The sequence below is a fragment of the Stegostoma tigrinum genome, chromosome 10 (genome assembly GCF_030684315.1).
Source record: "Stegostoma tigrinum isolate sSteTig4 chromosome 10, sSteTig4.hap1, whole genome shotgun sequence".
Classification (NCBI taxonomy): Eukaryota; Metazoa; Chordata; class Chondrichthyes; order Orectolobiformes; family Stegostomatidae; genus Stegostoma; species Stegostoma tigrinum.
In genome coordinates, this window is record NC_081363.1 from 22,567,244 (window position 1) to 22,588,760 (window position 21,517).

Consider the following 21,517-nt stretch of genomic DNA (forward strand, 5'->3'; position numbering starts at 1 on the left):
TCTTTTTCAACTGTGCGTCATCACTCAATAATGGTAACAAAAAGTTTTCTCAGATAACCATCTTTGAGCTCTGAATGTTGGAGCATTAATTGCATAAGGTCAGGAGCTGTTTTTGCAGCAGACTTGTGGAAATGTAGTTTTGTGGTTTTTTTTGTGTAAGCCTCCAAGGCTTGATTTTACTGTGTAACTGCTAATAATTCAGCTTTAAGTTAAACGGTCTTTGTAAAATGGTTGGATCTCTCCAGTTCTTGGTTACTTTTCCCATTTCTGAGTATTTTTTTGATGTTCAGCTTTCAACTGCTCCAAGGCAATCTTCACTTTTAATATTTCTGAATGCTCAACATTTGCATGATCTAGTTTGGAACCCTAAGCAATGCCTTTTTGCTCTTGGAGCAACTCAGCATACATTTATTTCTGGGCAATTTCTGATGTGTATCATTTTTCTCTAAATGTTTCAAGTTTATGTTTCTGTCATCTATATGTGGTTGCAAAAATGAGGTGCATAAAATTTACCTCCTTCAAAGCAGGTGGGGCTTGTTCCACTCTGGGTGAAGTTTGCGAATTGATATTTTAACTTTAACGCTTCGTTCTGTCATGATTGAAGATCAGTTTCTGAATTCATCATCTGAAACAATACGGTTTTGGTCATCATTTTGCTGACTATATAGTTGTTTTGCAACTTTGTCTGCTTGTATTTGTGACTGGGCTCTTATTATTTCTTGTTCCTGCTTCCATGAAGTAGCTTGGCCTTCTACAGGGAGATGAATCGATTCATCTAAATGTGGTTGTAATTATTGTGGCTGCATTTCATTGGTTGTTACAAGGGATGATTCTCCTAAAAAGAGACTGAAGGGAGTCTAAGAATAGTGATAGCTAGACAGAAGAGTACAAAAAAGTTGAAAGCCTCTGAAGTTACCACACGTGAAGTGGAACACAAAAGCCCAAGATATTGAGGGCAGCATATTAGCATGAATAGACAACTGGCTAACAAGTAGAAGACAGGATGTAGGAATACAAAAAGGTGTTTTCAGCATGGCAACCTGTAACTAGTGGAATGCTGCAGACATCACTGCAGCTGGGGCTTCAATCATTTTTATTATATATCAATCACTTGGATGCTGGCAGTGACTATATTATAACCAATTTTGTGGATAACACAAAAATAGGCGGGAGTACATCTTGTGAGGATGAAACAAAAAGTCAGCAGAAGGGTATAGGCTTCTTAAGTGAACAGGGGGGAAAAAGAAGTTTGGCGTATGGAATATAATGTAGGAACGTAGAAGGTTGTGCACTTTGGTAGAAAGAAAAGAAGAGCTGAGTATTATTTAAAAGTGAAAGATTGAAGAAAGCTGCAGCACAGAGAGATTTTGGGGACCTCATGTATGAATCAGAAAGAAAAGCATTGAGGTTCAGCATATAATAGGGAAGACAGTCGAACATTGGCTTTTATTTCAAAGGGAATGAAATATAAAAATAGGGAAACCTTATTAAAACTGAGCTAGGCACTAATCAAATTACATCTAGACTTTCATCCCCGTATTTAATGAAGGATATACTGTCATTAGACAAAGCCCAGAGAAGGTTTATTTGGCAGATACCAGGTATGGAGAGACTGAGCAGAGGGAAAATTGAGTAGGTTGGACTTGTACACATTGGAGTTTAGAAGAATGAGAGATGACTTTATTGAAATATATAGTTTTCTCAAGGGCTTGACAAGGTAGATGTGGAGATGTTTTTCACCTGACAGGCGAGTTTAAGACCAGAGGACATAATGTCAGAATAAGGTCGTCACCCATTTGTGACAGAGTTGAGGAGATTTTATTTTCTCATCGAGGATAGTGAAGCTGTATAATTCTTTTCTGCTGAGGACTGTCAAGGCTGGGTTATTAAATATATTCAAAGTGGCAATGAGCAGATTTTTAATCAGCTCAGGAATCAAGGGCTATGAGGAAAAGGCAGGCAAGTGTTTGGGAGGATTACCAGATCAACTAAAAATGATAGACCAGGGTTTATTGGTCAAATGGCTGACTTCTGCTCTTACATCTTATGGCCTCTGCCTCCATTAAGGGTCTCGGAAATGTTCCTGCCAGTGGTTTCCCATAATGACATTAATAGCATTCTATTTCTTCATGCATTTGCTTTTGGTGAATTTTCTGAGTGCATTCTTGTTCCCCATGTCGATAAATTCACTGATCTATGATACTATTTTACTCACTGAGGCTATTTAATGTCCTCATTATTTGCCCCTTACACCACGATGGGACAGTTTAATCTGTATATTATTCAGGTTTTCTGTGTGCTTTCCCACTCCAGAGCTCCATGGCTAGATGCATCTCAAAGTGTGTTGCCTGCTGCTTCCTTCAAGGGTTGGTTTTCTAGGCTGGCGTCAGTCTTCACCTATAACACTCTACGGCTATAAGTCTTCAATGCAGGTATGCATGCCATTTGCCTTGGAATCCTTGATTCTGACCACTAAATATGTGGTAAAACAGACTCTACACTCATCTGAGCATAGGTTAGCAGGCTTAATTAAATGTGATGATTTACAAGTTCACAATGAACAACTACACCTCCCAGTCGCGAACATTTTGAACTCCCCCTCCCACTCCTTGGACGACATGTCCATCCTGGACCTCCTGCATTGCCACAATGATGCCATTCGACAGCTGCAGGAGCAGCATCTCATATTTCGCTTGGGAACCCTGCAGCCCAAGGGTATCAATGTGTACTTCACAAGCTTCAAAAGCTTCAGAATCTCCCCTCCCCCGACCGCATCCCAAAACCAGCCCAGCTAGCCCCGGCCTCCCGGACGACTCCTCCCACCTCAAGCCCCACCCCCATTTCTTACCCACCAACCTCATCCAAGCTCCGTGACCCGTCCATCCTCCCCGGATTGAGCTATCCCCTCCCTAACTCCCTTCCGAGATTCACCTTCACTGGCTCCAACCCCTCCTTTTTGACCTGTCTATCTCATCTCCACTTATCTTCTCCTTTATCCATCTTCTTTCTACCTCCCCCTCTCTCCCTATTTATTTCAGAATCCCATTCTCCTCCCCCATTTCTGAAGAAGGGTCTTGACCCGAAACATCAGCTTTCCTGCTCCTCAGATACTGCTTGGCCTGCTGTGTTCATTCAGCTCTACATCATGTTATCTCAGAGAAAACATCCTCTAGAATAGCACAGTCTCAGGCTTTCGTTCATGTAATCTGACATTACTGAGACATTTCGCATGCTCTATAACTACTGTTAGTGTACAGATATAATTTATCCTTTGCTTCACACTAGAGTGTTTCCTTTAGTGTGTTGGCTAAAACGTATCCTACACCAGCATTACAATGAAAATATTCCGACATAATCAAATTATTTGAAGGAGCGTGCTGAGCACAAATTGGTTGCCCACATTTCCTGTATAATAATAGTGATTATGTTGAAGCATCTTTCCAGCCAATGAAGTACTTAAGAAGGCCTCCTGATGTTTGAAAGAAGCCCCATTGACCTTTGCTTTTGCAATCCAACGGGGAATTTGGGTTCGGAGCAGCGTGCGTATTTTGTGGTGCTAATTTTGCGTATATGCAGAATCACCTGGGGGTGATAAACAGCCGCTGAGGAATCTACAGGAAAAATAAATAGCTTGTCGAATGCCTGCATTCCTGACAACAGTGAGTGCGCACTCACGGCAGGCACTTGCTATGAGGCTGCTAAAATAATGTGTCTACATCTAATTTTGCCAGGCTTCTCTGCAGAGGAACATAAAACACATATGATGAGCGAAAGACAAGAAGTGGCAATGGCAGCTGTGCAGGAGGTATCAGCTCTTCAACTAAAATCAACAAATGTTGGAGAGTGAGGGTGCCTCCATTCTCATCAATCATTAAAGATGGGAGAAAGATATATTGGGGACGGCTGATAATTAAGTGCTTTTGAAACCTAGCACGTCCAGACATTCAGACAATGTACTGTCAGCTTTACCGTTACCCCTGCCACCAAATCTGGGTCATCCACACAGTTTCACGCACAATTAGGAATTTGTTTAATAGCGCATTGGTGCTGTCAGCTGCAATCTGCAAACTGTTGCATGCCAGCGTTCCCATTTCAATCTCATTCTGAGTTTGTGAGAGTGTGGGCTAGCTGATGGAACTGTTGTAGATTGTAGCAAGTTTTGAGTCCGAAAATAAAATGAGAGGAATGTGAAAATTTTGAAAGACGTCCTCTGAGGCCAATCAGTGAAGTAAATGACAGATTCAATATCTTGTGCTTTTCACTGTCCTACGATTTGTCAAAAAGTGCTTCACATTCAATTAAGTACATTTGAAGTTGAAGATGACCGGAAGTCACCTTTGTAATACAAGCAACATGTATCTGCTACTTTGCACACAACAAACTGATGATGTTGATTAAGGGATAAATGTTGGTGATGTCATTGAAAGAACTCCCCTGCATTTCTTCAAAAAAAACATAAAATCTTTCATGGCCACATGGCTTAACATCACGTCTGAACAATTTACCTCTCCTGTCAGAGGACAGTACATCACTCACCCAGAGTTGGGCAGGAAGCTGGCATTTTAGATGCTACTCTTCACCATGCCGAAACCTCTTTCAAAGTCATGTTCTACTGGAAACAAAGACATGAGCCCTTTTTTTGTTAAGCTGTAAAGCGCTTTCATCAATCTCTATTTCCATTTCAGAGCTTTCTAAGCTTGCTTCTGAAGTTTGGAGAGCCAAGCACCTTTGACACTGTTGGCCAATGTTTCCAATTTGATTTACACCCTGCAGTCTGTTGGCACATAATGAAAACAGTTCTTAACGAGCAAACAGTCGATACAATTGCAAATAATGAGCTGTTCTCAAGGAAAACATGAAAAAAATGTGGGTAAGAATAATCGATAGTGCTGGAATTCTTATAGTTTAGTTGCACATCTATTCTGGACACGGGACTTTTTAAAAACCATTCACAGGAAGTGGGAGTCACTGGTTAGGCAGGATTTATTGCCTGTTCCTTATTGCCCAGAGGGCTGTTAAGAGTCAGTCATATTGCTGTGGGTGTAGAGTCACATGTAAGCCACACCAGGTAAGGATGACAGGTTTCTTTTCAGTTGGGTTTTTCCTGACAGTTGACAATAATGTCACGGTCATCATTAGACTCCCAATTCCAGAATTTTTAATTGAGTTTAAATCCTACTATCTATCATGAGTTTGAACTCAGGTCCCCAGAACATTTCCTGGCTCTCCAGATTAATAGTCTAGCAATAATGCCATTGCTTACCCTCCACATGAAGCTCAGATGCATTTGGTGTAATTGGAATATCCAAGTTTTCCTTAATGTCAAATCTGAGCAGGTTGCAAGTGAAATACTTCCCTATTCACAGACTTATTAACGCCAGAGTAATATCACAGGGCTGGATACATTCATTGTATTGCAGAGCTCCTGCTTTACAACATTTGTGAGATGTGCCATAGTTACAAGCACAGCTGTAAGATAAAAGTTTTCAGTGATCAAAAAGAACTTCAGGGAAACAGAATTATTTTAAGCCATCTTTCCAGCATGAAGAGTAAACTGAATACCAGCAGGAAGATTATATTAGTTGCTGCCTCTATGTCTCTTCCATTGCTCTGCCTCACTCATCTCGCTCTCTCTCTCTCTTGCTTTCTTTCTTCCCTGCATAGTGGTCTTGTTGAGATCAACATATCCATCTGCTATTTTCATTCATCCAAGGGATGTGAATGTTGCTTAGCTGACCCAGTATTTATTACCTATCCTTAATTACACTTGAGAAGTGGTTGTGAGCTGTCTGCTTGAGCCACTGGAGTCCAGCTTGAATTCAATTTGTTTTTACTTCATCACAATGGTGAGTGCGGACAACTTTACAAATTTTCTTGTCATCAAAGCTGGGGCATTTAGATGCTTAGATTTAGATTTAGATTTAGGATTTATTGTCTCGTTTCACAGAGAATCTGTGCAGCAGTTTATCCATACACGCACTTATATGCATTCATAGAGGGGCAAACATGAGCACACACACACTCTGTAACACACCTACACACTCACTTTTGGGCACACACATGCAAGTACATGTCATTGTGTTTCTCTTAGGTAAAGTGAATATATTGAGAATGTGAAAAACAATTGCATAATCAGACATGTAAACCTGGAATGAGAGCAAGACAGTCAGAATTTAGATTATTTTTGGAAAATGAAAGATGTGCTTGTTTAACATCCAACTGAATGAAGCATTACTTTTTATCTTTTGTCCCTTTCTTTGTTCCATTTTCCAATATTTTCAACAGTTATTCTAATGATTTTGTTCGGTATCTGTGGTTAATTATTTAACCAGTACATCAAAAATCTGTTTCAAAGTGATCTGGGTATTTTCTTTAATTTTGACTGTTTGTTTTATTTCCCTCTCTGCTTTTATTCCTGTCTTTTGCACACTGAGATGGTGCTGGAGAATGGTGACTTTGTTCTCTGTTCACTCTACTCTGTATTCCTGCACTCGAGTACACATGACAATAAAAATCTAAATCTCAAAGTAAACATCTAACATCTAAATCTAAATTTATGCCAAGTGCTTTGGCTAGAAACATATAAAGTGGCATAACATGATATTAGTAACTAATATATGAACCTGTTTGTGTAAAAGGTTTTGTCTTCCCACGACACATACCAATACTCGCAGTTTCTAGTGCTCATTCTTCTCAAGATGTGATCTACAAAACGTCAAGCAAAACATTAATACTAAACTAGGAGTGAGGCCCTTTTTCTCCATTTTCATTGTAAGTGTTTGGAAGGCATGGCATGAAATTGTCACTATTCAAGCTGAACACGATGTATAATTTACCTAAACCATGCCCTTGTAAAAAAAATTTAGACTTCCAAAATGCATTGCATTGATTCCATATTTGATAGCAGAAAATTAATATTACTTGAGCGCTCCATTCATATAACTTGAAGTCTTAAAATCCTGACACTGAACCAAGGTTGGTATTTGAATATTTATACTATATTAAAAACCTTGCCTGGTTTCCAGCTGGTGTTAGGATTCTGATATCAGGTCCCCATGAATAGCCTGAACTTGTCCATGTTATTGTTACATCTGCCGAAATCACCACCTAAGTGGCAGCCTTCCAACTAACCATCTCCACACTCAGCATCTTATTCAGTACAATGGACGTACTTCCCAGGCGGGAGGGTCGTTAAGATGGTATTCAGTGATATTGGGCCAACAGCTTGGTGTGGATGGGTGCTGATAGTGTGGGATAGCGAGTGTGATGGCTTAATGAAATAAAAAAGGGCAAATCAGATGGTAATCTGACTGGAGGGGATATTCTTCCACAAGGAAAAATAATGGAAGGGGCTGTAGCCTTTCAAAGCCTTGTTGCATCACTGGGTAATGAAGCCCCTGGCTCCAATAGCACTCTGGCATTTTGCCAGGAGATTGTCTAACTGAGATGATGCTTCCACAATTGGTAGAGTAGGAATACTAATATCATTGAGAAACGTAAAACATAGACACAAAATATTTTTAAGTGGGACCTGAATTGCAGGAATTAGATGCCCACCTCCATGGCTTGAAGTTGGTCAAACGGCAGGGCTATGATGGTGCCTCCCAGTATGGTTTCCTCCTACTATCCTGGATCTCTTCAGCTACACCTCACCTCCAAGGGGTTTGAAAATCTAGTCCCTACGTCCTGTTGAGCGTCCTGTTAACTGTGTCCATTAAGATTATCTCTCTCAGCACTTATCATGAATTATTGTCACTCAACAATTGCATTTTCTACTATGACAATTTGGTTTTGCAATTTGGGGTTCACCATTCTACTCTGTAGCGTTTCCCAAGGCTGCAATGATCTGCTTCCCAAATTATCTTCAGGTTTTCCAAATACAAATTATTTTATTCACGCGTATTGAAGAAGGGTCACTGAATCCAAGATGCTAACTCTGATTAGTTTCTGCCAGGCCTGCTGCGCTTTTTCACTAATTCCTGTTTTTCAAAGAACCCCGACAGTGTGGAGCAGGCTTTCAACCCAACAAGTCAACACCAACCCTCCAAAGAGCATCCCACCCAGATCCCCTACCCTCTAACCCTGCATTTCCCAGGGCGAACACACCTAATCTACACATCCCTACCACTACAGGCAATTTAGCACGGCTAATCCACCTAACCTGCACATCTCTGGGCTGTGGGAGAAAACCAGAGCACACCGAGGAAACCCACACAGACACAGGGAGAATGGGAACTGCAGATGCTGGAGAATCCAAGATAATAAAGTGTGCAGCTAGATGAACACAGCAGGCCAAGCATTGCTCCTGAGATGCTGCTTGGCCTGCTGTGTTCATCCAGCTTCACACTTTATTATCTCAGACACAGGGAGAATGTATGAACTCCACACAAACAGTTGCCCAAGGGTGAAAGTGAACCTGAATCCCTGGTGCTGACAAGCAGCCATGCTAACCATTGAGCCACTGTGCTGCTCACTTTTCTTTCCAGTATCTGCAGTTCTTTTTTTCTGAAATAGTAAATGCTTCACCAACTGATTAATAACTGAAAAAGTGATGTGACATCTATCCATTGGAAAGGGAAGGGCTTTTCCTGGGAGGAGCTAGCCAATGTGAGATTTAAGTTCTGATTTGCAGGGTGCAAATTGTTGTTCTTCAGTTGTCCTTCTGGGGCGACCAGATTGTTTCAGCAGCAAGAGTGTGCACTTTTACGGAGAGATTGATGTCTCTTGTGAGTCTGTTAATGCTTTTTAGCTACTTACATGACATGAATGTGATAAATCTTTACAACATGTCAAGATCGACCCAACCTCCTGATGAATCATCGAGTCAGACAGCATGGAAATGGGCGCTTCAGCCCAACTTGTCCATGCTGACCAGGTTTCCTAAACTGAACTAGTCCCATTTTCCTGCATTTGGCTCATATCCCTCTCGACCTGTCCCATTTATGTACCTGTCCAAGCATTTTTTAAATGTTGTAATTATACTCACCTCTAAGCTCATTCCATATACACACCACCCTGTATGTGAAAATGTTACCCCTCAGGTCCCTCGTAAATCTTTCCTTTGTCACCTTAAACCTATGGCCTCTAGTTTTAAATTCCCCTGGCCTTGGGTATTCACCATGTCTATGCTCTGCATGATTCTATAAACATCTTAAAGGTCACCCTTCAGCCACCTATACCCCAGGGAAAAACTCCCAGCCTATCTAACCTCTCCCTGTAACTCAAACTCTCCAGTCTCAGTAACATCCTTGTAAATTTTTTTCACCCTTTCCAGTATAATAGCACCCTTCCTATAGCAGGGCAACATGGTGCTCCAAATATAGCCTCACCAATGTCTTGCACAGCCATAACAAGACATCCCAACTCCTGTACTCAATGCTCTGACCATTGAAGGCAAACACGCCAAACATGTTCTTCTTCGTCACCCTGTCTACCTGTGACACCACTTTCTAGGAACTATGTAACTGAACCTCCAATGTCTCTGTTTGACAACAGTCTCCAGAACCCTGCCATTAACTATGCAAGTACTGCCCTGGTTTGTCTTATCAAAATTCAGCACCTCACATTTTTCTGAAATAAACTCCATCTGCCATTCCTCAGTCCGCTGGCCCAGTTGATCAAGATACCATTGTACTCTTAATAATCCTCCTCACTGTCCATTATATCACCAATTTTGGTGCCGTCCTCATACTGACAAAAGATGCCTCTTATATTCTCATCCTAGGGTTTATGTAAATGATGAACAACAGTGGATCCAGCATTGGTTCTCGTAGTGCACTGCTGGTCACAGGCCTCCAGTCTGAACACCAACCCTTACCCATGTACCATCTTCCTCTATTTAAGCTCCTTGATTAATCAAGACAAAACTTTCTGTTCTTTGTGCAGGTGTATACAATCTCCTCAATTCAGAATGTTAACCAGACTTTGCTGAGAGCAATAAGACACCAAAAAATAACGTTTCCTTGAGCCAAAGAAATAACAATATTTTTTAAAATTAATTCATGGAGTTGGGTAGCAATAGCTAAGCTAGCATTTGTTGCCGATCTTTATTGCCCTTGAATTGAGTGACTTGTTCCACCATTTCAGGGAGTAGTTACGAGTTAATCACATTGCTGTGGGTCTGGAGTCATGCATAGGCCTGAATAGGTGAGGACTAAAGATGCGGTAGCAGGATTTAATGCCATCCTCTCTGATGAAGGGGTCTAGGCCCGAAACGTCAGCTTTTGTGCTCCTGAGATGCTGCTGGGCCTGCTGTGTTCATCCAGCCTCACATTTTATTATCTTGGAATTCTCCAGCATCTGCAGTTCCCATTATCTTTGAATGTCATCCTGTTTGGATAACCAGTTTTGGACAAAATTCTTTGATCCAGCAATATTTATAATTGAGGTATTTCGCCATACACAACACCAGACCCCCAACACCAAAACTCCACACCAAACCTGCCCCCATCCCAAGCATCTCACAATGAGGGCAGATTACCTCTTTTCTCATCTCTACTTTGGAAGGTCGACAATCATTTTTAAGCAGTTCCTGCTGAAGATTTTAGTGGCCATCTTCCTCACACAGTATCACTAAATTTGACAAATTCCAACAAGAAGGATTGATGGCAGTGAATCTTGAAGACTTCCCAATCACATCGGTATGATAATAAGGACAAAAATACAACCTTAAAATGAGAGATGGGATTATATCCCTCTGTTGAGTCCCCATACTCTTCACTATATTTGGTCTGAAACTCTCTTTGTACAATGTCAGAGGAGGTTGGGTAGTGTCTATATGGATGAATGTGTTGTAATGAATGAGGAAGGCTAGCGATTAGCAGTACGCCTTGAAGTGAACTTAGAGGCATCATTCATTGTTAAAATACCACAATAAGATGAAGAGGCTGAGGAGTTGAAGCAAATACAAAAACTCAGCAGATCTGGCAGCATCTGTGGACAGAAAGCAGTGTTAACACTTCAGAACTGGTGACCATTCTGAAGAACTTGGTGCTGCCAGACCTATTGAGTTTCTCCAGAAACTTATGTTTCTGTTAACTTACTATACCATATTTCACAAGCAATGGGAATAAGGTGGAACTGTAACCTTTCCAAGATGGATAGAGATGTTACGCCACACATCTTCAGATTGTTTCTAAGATGCTGCTTGGCCTGCTGTGTTCATCCAGCTCCACATTTTGTTTTCTTCAGATTGCTGGAGACCTCATTTATGATCCATGTTATGTATCTGGATCTTGCAGAAATGTAAACATCTGGCAGGTAGTACCCCTCAAACCTAGGACCCTCCAATAAAGTCTTCAGCTAAGTTAGAGTTAGACGCTTAGAAGAGTTTGATTTGCTTACTTGAATAATTCCCTGAGAAATGTTTGACAGAGGAATCTTAGCCTACCTCCTGAATAAATCTACAATTGACCTAATAAGTCTCATCACACTCCAAACTCTGACACAATATTCCCAAGGGTAATTATGGGTGGGCAATGAATGCTGGCCAGCCAGCAATTCCCTTGTCCCATGAGTGAATATAAAAACAAAACTGATGAACTTCTGACCTAAAAATCCCTCCTGACTATCCCCTGTCCAACCAATTAACACACTTGCCATCTTACTCAAATGTCACCCTGCCATGCTCATGACTTGCCACATGGCCACCTCACCCACCTAACGCACTGATATGTCACCCATCTTCTATCCTACCCAGTTGCCATCTATCGAAATGCCACCCTCCCCACTTATCCACTTTCCTCACACACCTACCCACATACAGCTTCATAGATTCACTCATTCTCACGCGGATTCACTGACACATAGGAAATATATTACGATATTTACCTGAATACAACTGTGAGAATTCTCTTTGCTGCTCCTGTGAGGATTCCTGCACTGAGGGACCTCTGCAGCTTCCCTCATCTGCAGTTTACCTGCAAGTTCATAACTGGGTAAGCAGGTAGTTTTCTGTCTCCTCAGTGTTAGACATTGTGATTCTGATTCCAGCAGGAAGATTTCGTTGTGGTGTGTGTATTTTGGCCCTGTCTTCATTTGCTTCAGTGCATAGCTGTGGACAGTGTGTGTATATGCACGAATTTCCAGCCATTATTCTCAGAATGTATCATTGATTCTGTTAACTGACCCAATTGAATGGCAGAACAGGTTCAATGGTCTACCTCCAATCCTATGCTTCTAAGCTCCTTCCTATTATATGTGCAATTTTTTCTCATTTGTGACTAATCATTAGAGTGATTTTGTTTGCAGTTGTTTCAGACTTTAAATATAGATGAGGCACAAATAGTTTCATGCAATGCATTGACAATTGCCTTGCTCAAGCCAGAGTTCTGCAATTATTGTTTCATCACGTTTAGGGTCAGTCAGAACTTCACTGTGATAATCAGAGGCCTGATTATAATCTATCCCACGTGGCAATAATGAAATGGGTTTGGGTCTAATGGAAAGTAAAATTAGGTAAAGTAGAAAGCCAAACATCCAATCTTTATCCTCTCTGGTCCCATTCAAGGCGTTATTTGTGATTTATTTCGCTCCTATTATTCAAGGGAAAGTCATAAATAAATTCTCTGGATTACAATTCTAGAAATATAAAACTCCCTCCCTTTCCCAGCCCATGCATTTGTTTAAAATCCAGTTATGTCTCCTAAAACATCACAATTTTACTAAAAGGCCATCAACCTGTAGCAATGGGTCTATTTCTAACTCTGAAAGCGTATGGGTTTCGAGTGAGTTATAATCTGGCCTATTAACTCTGTTATTGTTGTTACAGATTCTGCATGAGATGAGGATTTCCATCTTTTTCTGATCATGTATTTGTTTATCAGCATCTGAAGTATTTTGCTGATATGAACAATGTAAGCATTTGTGTAATGTAAATAAGGGTTTACAATTCTACATCAACATATATCCATTTAAAATCTTCAAAAGTGTTAAAGAAAAAGTCTGGAATTTATGTTGTGCTGTTTATAATCACTGAACACTCAATGCTTTACAGCCAACAAAGTACTTTTGAAAGAGAATGACTGCTGTAATGTAGGAAATATGGTAGCTCATTTGTCCTTGGCAAACTTCTGCAAACAAACAAGCAGTAATGAGCAGAGCTGTTTTCGGTGATGTTAAATGAGGGATAATCATTGACTCGGACACCTGTGTTAACCTCCCTACTGAAATAACTGCATAGAGGCTGGTATCCTTTTACCAAGTCACTCTCCGATTCTCCTGTTTATATCTGTCAGCCAGCGCTCCCTGATTGGCCCAGGTTTAAAACCCCAATCAAGGGTCTCATAGTCAATGAAATCCACCTGGCTCTGGTCCACTGCCTACTCTTGCCTTTCTTTGAAACAGTATAATAAATCATTAATAATAGACAAGGAGGAAGATGGCGCCTAGGTTCACATCTGAAAGACATGACCCCTAACAATGCAACTTTCCCTCAATGTAGATTATTTCTGTCATTACCACCTAGAATATGACTCAAACCTAGCACTGTGGTTTTAGAGTTAGGCATACTACCAATTGAGCTATACCTGGCGCAGGTGCATTCTGGATCTTTGTATCATAACACTACATTAAGGAATGTCTGAAAACTCCTTCTTCTAGTTAACGTGTGCCCAAGGAACAGCTTTGCTAAACAACTAGTAAAGAATCAAGTTGAGCCAGGCATTCTTCTGTACTATTAAATTGTCAGCATCCTTCAAAAAGCTACACAACATATCTATTTCTGTATAACTCATTATTCTGAAAGGTCCTTTTTAAGTCTAAAAATAAATTCACTTTTGGCAATATTAACCTAAAAATATATTGGATAAATTGACTTTACCTCAAGTTAATAGGTTTCAGGGAGATCTGATTATGTGCTGGCTGTGGCTCAGTGGGTCATATTGTCTTGTCAGAAGAAAAGATTGTGGATATAATTCCACTTCAGCGATTTGAGCACAGCAATCACCGTTGACACTCCAGTCCTGTCCTGATGAAGGGCTGCACTGTTAGAGGAGCTGTCACTTGAAAAATATTTTAAACTGCGTTTCCATTTGTTTTGTCACATGGATATGAAAGATTGTATGACATTATTTTGAATAAGATAAGGGGAGATATCACAGATATCCTAGGCAGCATTTGACTGTCAACACACACACAGCAGATGCAGATGATCTGGATCTTCTCACTTTACTGTTTTGAGGAGTTTGCTGTGAATAAACTGGCTGTCACATTCCTTATAATTGTGACTGATACTTCTCAAGTACTTAATTGACAACAAAGCATGTTGAGATTAGCTCTGATTGTGACAGTCACTACATAAATACAAGTCCTTTATTCCTCATATTGACCCAATTAAATATTTTAACCCTAACCATCCTCCCCCTATTCTCAAGATACTAACAAATGGTGTAATTGAGTTTGCAATTGCTTTTCTTGAAAAAAATTTTCTTTGAGCAATTGATCAATTCAAATCTCATCAATTATTCAATGTACTTGAAATCTATGTGACAGTCTCTTGGTGTTCATTATCTCAGTGTCTGATTCTATTGAATAACATAAGATACAAGCATGAACAAAAATCCTCAATGAGGTTTGTGTTAATGTGCTCCCTGAGTTAATTTGCAGTTGTTGATGAGACTCTGACGCACAAAGGAAGAATTGATGATCATGTTTTTTCACATTAATTTGTCTTTTAATCGTAGTTTTCATAATCAAATTAAATAACAGTATCCATACGTAAACATTTTCTTTCCAAACGTAGACTGTTCCACCATGTAGCAAGTTACAGCAGTAAGGGAACCATTTGATTCCTTACCCTTGTGTTGGCTTCCAGTATATACTGACAAATTGTTTTAAAAACTTTTAAAAAATAGTGAAAGTAACAAGCAAGAGCTGGAAATCAGAAGCTAAAATAGAAGCTTGTGGAACTGTTCAATAATCAACATCTTCAAAGAAAACATGCAGCTTAACAATACAGAACTGTGAAAAATAAACAGAATTTAAAGATTACAAAGACAACAATTTAATTAATCTGGCATATTTGAATGCCCCCATTTTCTTTTCAAGTGTTAGCAAATCATAATTTGGTGCTGAGCTACATGAAAAGGCACTAACTCACAAGACAAAAATGTACAAAGTTTATGTAGAATGATCAATACAAGCACTTTCTCGATGCTTCACATTGTTCCATGATAATATAATTTTCACCAATTACCAATCTCCTGTTTTGCATTTCAGCCCTTCAGAGGTTATTTTGCTTCCCCTTCCTTGAATATTGACAAAGCAATATTAACTATAATATGTAATTTAATGTGTAAAAATTAATCTGGTGAAGATAACAATGGTCAAGATTCTCATAGAGTTGTGGGAAGGGGAGCCAACGCAGGTGTGATTTGAAAATCATAGATCCAGGAATTGCCTGGGGATCGGTTTTGAATTTTCAAGGGGCTAGCTGCTGAGAGGGAACAGGAAACATATTCTCCACCAATTAATTGCCCTTTACTCTCCTTACAGAGCTTGTTAAGGGGCCTGTATGGTCATGTTTAGAAGTTTCAACCTTGAGTTCAGCAGATCTGAATTACTTGGTGCATGTTCATGCACAGCTGTTGGGTTTGCTGTGGTAACGTCTCCATGTAATTTAAATGAACCTTCCCTGCATAAACTTCAATTGGTAGACTGCCATCCCCATCTCCATCAACTTTGCTGGCCGACTGGGGAACTGCTTGATCTCTCAGACTAGGCAATGGCAGTCCCCAGCTTGGCTGCTACATGTTCTTGGCACTGGTGTGGTACAGGCTGTTCACACTTGGTGCTAATCTGACCTCTTGCTCAATTAGTACATTTGAATTTGAAGATCATGTCACAGGAATGATGTTGCTCAGGCATGAGGGCCCAGACGCAGCATTCATCCTACTGTTGGGATTTCTAACCTGTTATGAACCTGACATTAGCGCATGCATTTGATTCAGAATATTGTCTGCAGTGGGATACCTCAACAGAAAATGTAAGCAAACACAATGATGTAGCACTGCAGGCAAATTATTTCTCTTCCTCACAAGAGAAAACACTGAAAGGTAGTTGCTTTAGGACGATGATGTGGAAGTGCTGGTGTTGGACTGGGGTGGACAAAATCAAAAATCACATGATACCAGGTTATAGCCCAACAGGCTTATTGGAAGGTACAAGCTTTTGGTGCCTTCCTCCTTCTTCAGCAGTCAGTGAGAGAGGTGGCATCAGACACAATTTATAAGCAAAACATCAAAGGGTGATAGAACAGATGCCATGCTGAACAACCGAAGATGGTTGTTAAATCTTGCATCAGCTAGAAAGGATTAAAATGAAAATTCTTGATTTTCTTCCAAGTCACTGCCTCAAAATGACTACAGATTTTATCAGTTCCCTCAAAACTGCAGAGATGACGTCCCAGGTCAGACAATGCATTTTAAGTGTGAGGCCTTGTTCAGAATCTTGCTGCGCATCAAACTGGTTTTATTTCCAAAGAAGGAATTTATACAATGCCACATTGACTGTCTACAAATTGTGAGCCTTTTGAAGAAATTGAACGTATCTCAAATGTAAATGCACCCCATAGATTTGTGTGTGTGTGTGTGTGTGTGTGTGTGTGTGTGTGTGTGTGTGTGGGGCGGGGGGATGGTGGTGTGGGTGGTGGCGGAGAAGGGAGAAAGAGGGAGAGCGAGGCTGTGCATGTTTGTATCTGAGAGTGGGAGAGAGAGAGTGTGAATCATAGAATCTCTACAGTGTGGAAACGATCCCATCAGCCCAACAAGTCCACACCATCCCTCAGAGCATCGCGCTCAGATCCATCCCCCTACACCCCGCCAAATCTACACATCTCTAAGCACAATGGGCAATGTAGCATGGCCAATCCACCTAGCCTGCATATCTTTGAACTGTGAGTGGAAACCAGAGCACCTGGAGGAAACCCACGCAGACACACGGAAAACATACAAATTCCACACAGTCACTCAAAGGTGGAATCGAATCCAGGTTCCTAACGCTGTGAGGCAGCTGTGTATGTATGTGTGTGTGCATGTGTGTGTGTCTCTCTCTCTCTCTCACACACACACACACGCACGCACGCACGCACATAAACATATGGGGTGAATATCATTTTTAGATTTTTAATTGCAGATACATTCAATTTTGTTCAAAAAGCACACAATTTATAGATAGACAATGTGGCATTTTATAAATTCCTGCTTTGGAACTAAAACCAGTGTGACTCCGAGTTGATTCACAGCCAGATTCTAAACAAGGCCTCACACCTAAAGTGCATTTTCTGACCTGGGAAGTCACCTCTGGAATCCTGAGGGAACTTGTGAAATCTTAAGTTATCTCAGGATAATGACTTGAAAGAAATTCAGGAACCTGCATATTAGTCCTTCCTAGAGATAATGGAAACTGCAGATGCTGGAGAATCCAAGATAATAAAATGTGAGGCTGGATGAACACAGCAGGCCAAGCAGCATCTCAGGAGCACAAAAGCTGATGTTTCGGGCCTAGACCCTTCATCAGAGAGGGGGATGGGGTGAGGGTTCTGGAATAAATAGGGGGAGAGGGGGAGGCTGACCGAAGATGGAGAGAAAAGAAGATAGGTGGAGAGAGTTTAGGTGGGGAAGTAGGGAGGGGATAGGTCAGTCCAGGGAAGATGGACAGGTCAAGGAGGTGGGATGAGGTTAGTAGGTAGATGGGGGTGCGGCTTGGGGTGGGAGGAAGGGATGGGTGAGAGGAAGAACCGGTTAGGGAGGCAGAGACAGGTTGGAATGGTTTTGGGATGCAGTGGGTGGAGGGGAAGAGCTGGGCTCGTTGTGTGGTGCAGTGGGGGGAGGGGATGAACTGGGCTGGTTTAGGGATGCGGTGGGGGAAGGGGAGATTTTGAAGCTGGTGAAGTCCACATTGATACCATTAGGCTGCAGGGTTCCCAAGCGGAATATGAGTTGCTGTTCCTGCAACCTTCGGGTGGCATCATTGTGGCACTGCAGGAGGCCCATGATGGACATGTCATCTAAAGAATGGGAGGGGGAGTGGAAATGGTTGGCGACTGGGAGGTGCAGTTGTTTGTTGCGAACTGAGCGGAAGTGTTCTGCAAAGCGGTCCCCAAGCCTCCGCTTGGTTTCCCCAATGTAGAGGGTGCCACACCGGGTACAGTGGATGCAGTATACCACATTGGCAGATGTGCAGGTGAACCTCTGCTTAATGTGGAATGTCATCTTGGGACCTGGGATAGGGGTGAGGGAGGAGGTGTGAGGGCAAGTGTAGCATTTCCTGCGGTTGCAGGGGAAGGTGCCAGGTGTGGTGGGGTTGGAGGGCAGTGTGGAGCGAACAAGGGAGTCACGGAGAGAGTGGTCTCTCCAGAAAGCAGACAGGGGTGGGGATGGAAAATGTCGTGGGTGGTGGGGTCGGATTGTAGATGGCGGAAGAACACCTCCGCTCAGTTCGCAACAAACAACTGCACCTCCCAGTCGCCAACCATTTCCACTCCCCCTCCCATTCTTCAGATGACATGTCCACCATGGGCCTCCTGCAGTGCCACAATGATGCCGCCCGAAGGTTGCAGGAACAGCAACTCATATTCCGCTTGGGAACCCTGCAGCCTAATGGTATCAATGTGGACTTCACCAGCTTCAAAATCTCCCCTTCCCCCACCGCATCCCTAAACAAGCCCAGTTCGTCCCCTCCCCCCACTGCACCACACAACCAGCCCAGCTCTTCCCCCCCACCCACTGCATCCCAAAACCAGTCCAACCTGTCTCTGCCTCCCTAACCTGTTCTTCCTCTCACCTATCCCTTCCTCCCACCCCAAGCCGCACCCCCATCTCCTACCTACTAACCTCATCCCACCTCCTTGACCTGTCTGTCTTCCCTGGACTGACCTACCCCCTCCCTACCTCCCCACCTATACTCTCCTCTCCACCTATCTTCTTTTCTCTCCATCTTCGGTCCGCCTCCCCCTCACTCCCTATTTATTCCAGAACCCTCACCCCATCCCCCTCTCTGATGAAGGGTCTAGGCCCGAAATGTCAGCTATTAGTCCTTCCTAACTGAATAAGGATTTAACAGCCATCTTAAGTTTGTTCAACACTGCATCAGTTCTATGACCCTTTGATCTTTTGTTCATAAATTCTGTGTCTGATGCCACCTCTCTCACTGACAGCTAAAGAAGGATTGAGACTCCGACAGTTTATGTCTTCAAATAAACCTGTTGGACAGTACCCTGGTATCATGTGATTTTTGGCCTTTCGACTAGATCTTCCTTTTTTATGAAATAGCTTCTGCCACCACTAACAACTAATACCAACTAACTGTGTGGTAGAGAATTGGAAACAGCATGATTGTTGGCAATTAAATTTCAACAACAGCTGAGGGAAAAACAAGTGGTTTTTGATCTATCAAATGGAAACTCTGACGAGCTATAAAAAATGCCTGTATTCGTCTTGCTATTAAAACCTATCATTTTACATACTGAAGAAAAATAATCAGGCACAGTGATGAAAGTTAAGAAGAACTATCCAGTTGTTACAAATGCCATCTGTGTTAAGCTGCTTGCAGTGTACTATAAAACAGCATTCGGAGGTACATCACACACTTTAAGGCATGAGGTAGAGTAATTACATAAGAACTGAGAGAACTCCTTAGAATTAGGTGTTCAAATTATTGACAAATCCATACCTGAATCTTTAGCTTTTTATTTTATTTATGATCATACTTAAATAGCACTTAAATAAATGCTGTGCGTGGTCTGAACTCATTGCTCTCAGTATACAAATTTACAATAAAATAGTTGACATGACTGCAAGAAATCTTCAGAGAGCAAAGGTTTGGGTACAGACAGCAATATTTCAAATTAAAAAAGGGGGCATAATTCTTCTCCACATCTACTTTAATAGATCTTGGAACATCTGTGTTTAATCTTTTGAGATGTTGATACATATTCAAGAGGTGACCTTGAAGAAACCGAAATGGCTAGGTGCCATAGTTTCACTACAAATCTTCCAAACGGTTTCAGGCATTTAATTTCATTTAAAGCATAAAAGGTAGTTTTGATTTCCAGAAACCATAAGACAAGATGATCACAGGAACTGCGGAAACAAAGACACTGTGTGTGTGTGTGTGTGTGTGTGTTTGTGTGTGTATATATACGCATGCGCGCGCGTGTGTGTAGAGACTGCAAGTTCAGTTTCAATCCTCCCAGACATCTGCAGACAATTTATTTCAAATCAAAGGATGTTGCTCGTTAATTCTTGTGTTAAGGCAAGATTTTGAAAAGTGATTCAATACAATATTACTGCTTTGTCAATTGATCTATTACATGCTTTTCCTTCCATATTTCCCCTTTGTTTCTCACTATCCTGTTTGGGGGCCTGTATTGGATTAATTATCCAACAGTTATCTAGTAAAGAAACACAAGTATTAAACCAACTGTGGAAACAAAAAACACATGTATGATATGAAGTAGAATTGAAAAGTCAAATAAAATTGGTCTTAGCATATTATACTGTGTCTATATTTGCACAACATTGGCAGCTATCAATATGGTTAATGACTTAGTATTTTTCAGATAATCCACTTTTTCTCTCCTTGCTATTCTTTGTACTTATTAAAATTTATAAATGTAATTATTATCTGGAATGAGTAATTTCTGCTTTCTTTCAGTTTTCTGTATTCTCCATAAATTCACCAAAATGATGAAAGCTAGTGATCATAGAATCCCCTCAGTGTGGAAACAGGGCCTTTGGTGCAGCAAGTCCATACCAACCCATTACCCTATGATCCACCTAAGCTCTGCATCCCTGAACAGTACAGTCAATGTAGCATGGCTAATCCACCTAACCTGCACGTCTTTGGACTGTGGGAGGAAACCAGAGCACTTGGAGGAAACCCATGCAGACGTGGGGAGAATGTGCAAACTCCACACAGATAGTTGCGCAAGGGTGGAATCAAACCCAGATGCCTGGCGCTGTGAGGCAGCAGTGCATATTTGTTTTATTTTTCTTTCTCTTCAGTGTTGTTGAAACAGTTCTGAGGTATACCCAAATGTGTTTATTGTTAAACTTATGTTATAAAGTAGGCCATTGAATGTTCCATCACTCAATGAGATCATGGCTGATCTGTGGCCCAACTCCTAAGACGTTTAGCCATATCCCTCAATACCTTTACTTAACAAAAATTAACTACCTCAGACTTAAATTTAGCAATTTATTCAGCGTCCACTGTCATTTGTGGAAGAGACTTCAAAACATCGACCACTCTTTTTGAATAGAAATGCTTCCTAACATTTCTCCTGAATGGTCTAGCTCTATTTCTCAGACCAAGAACCCAGCTCCTGAATCCCCAGTGAATGAAAGTAGTTTATCTTTATCTACCCTGTCTTTTCCTATTAATATCTTGAAGACTTCAGCCAGATCACCCTTTAGTCTTCTAAATTCAAGAGAAAACAACTGTAATTTGTGTAATCTCTCCTCATAACTTAGCCCCTGAAGACCAGGCATCGTTCTTGTAAAAGATTGTTCTCCACCCT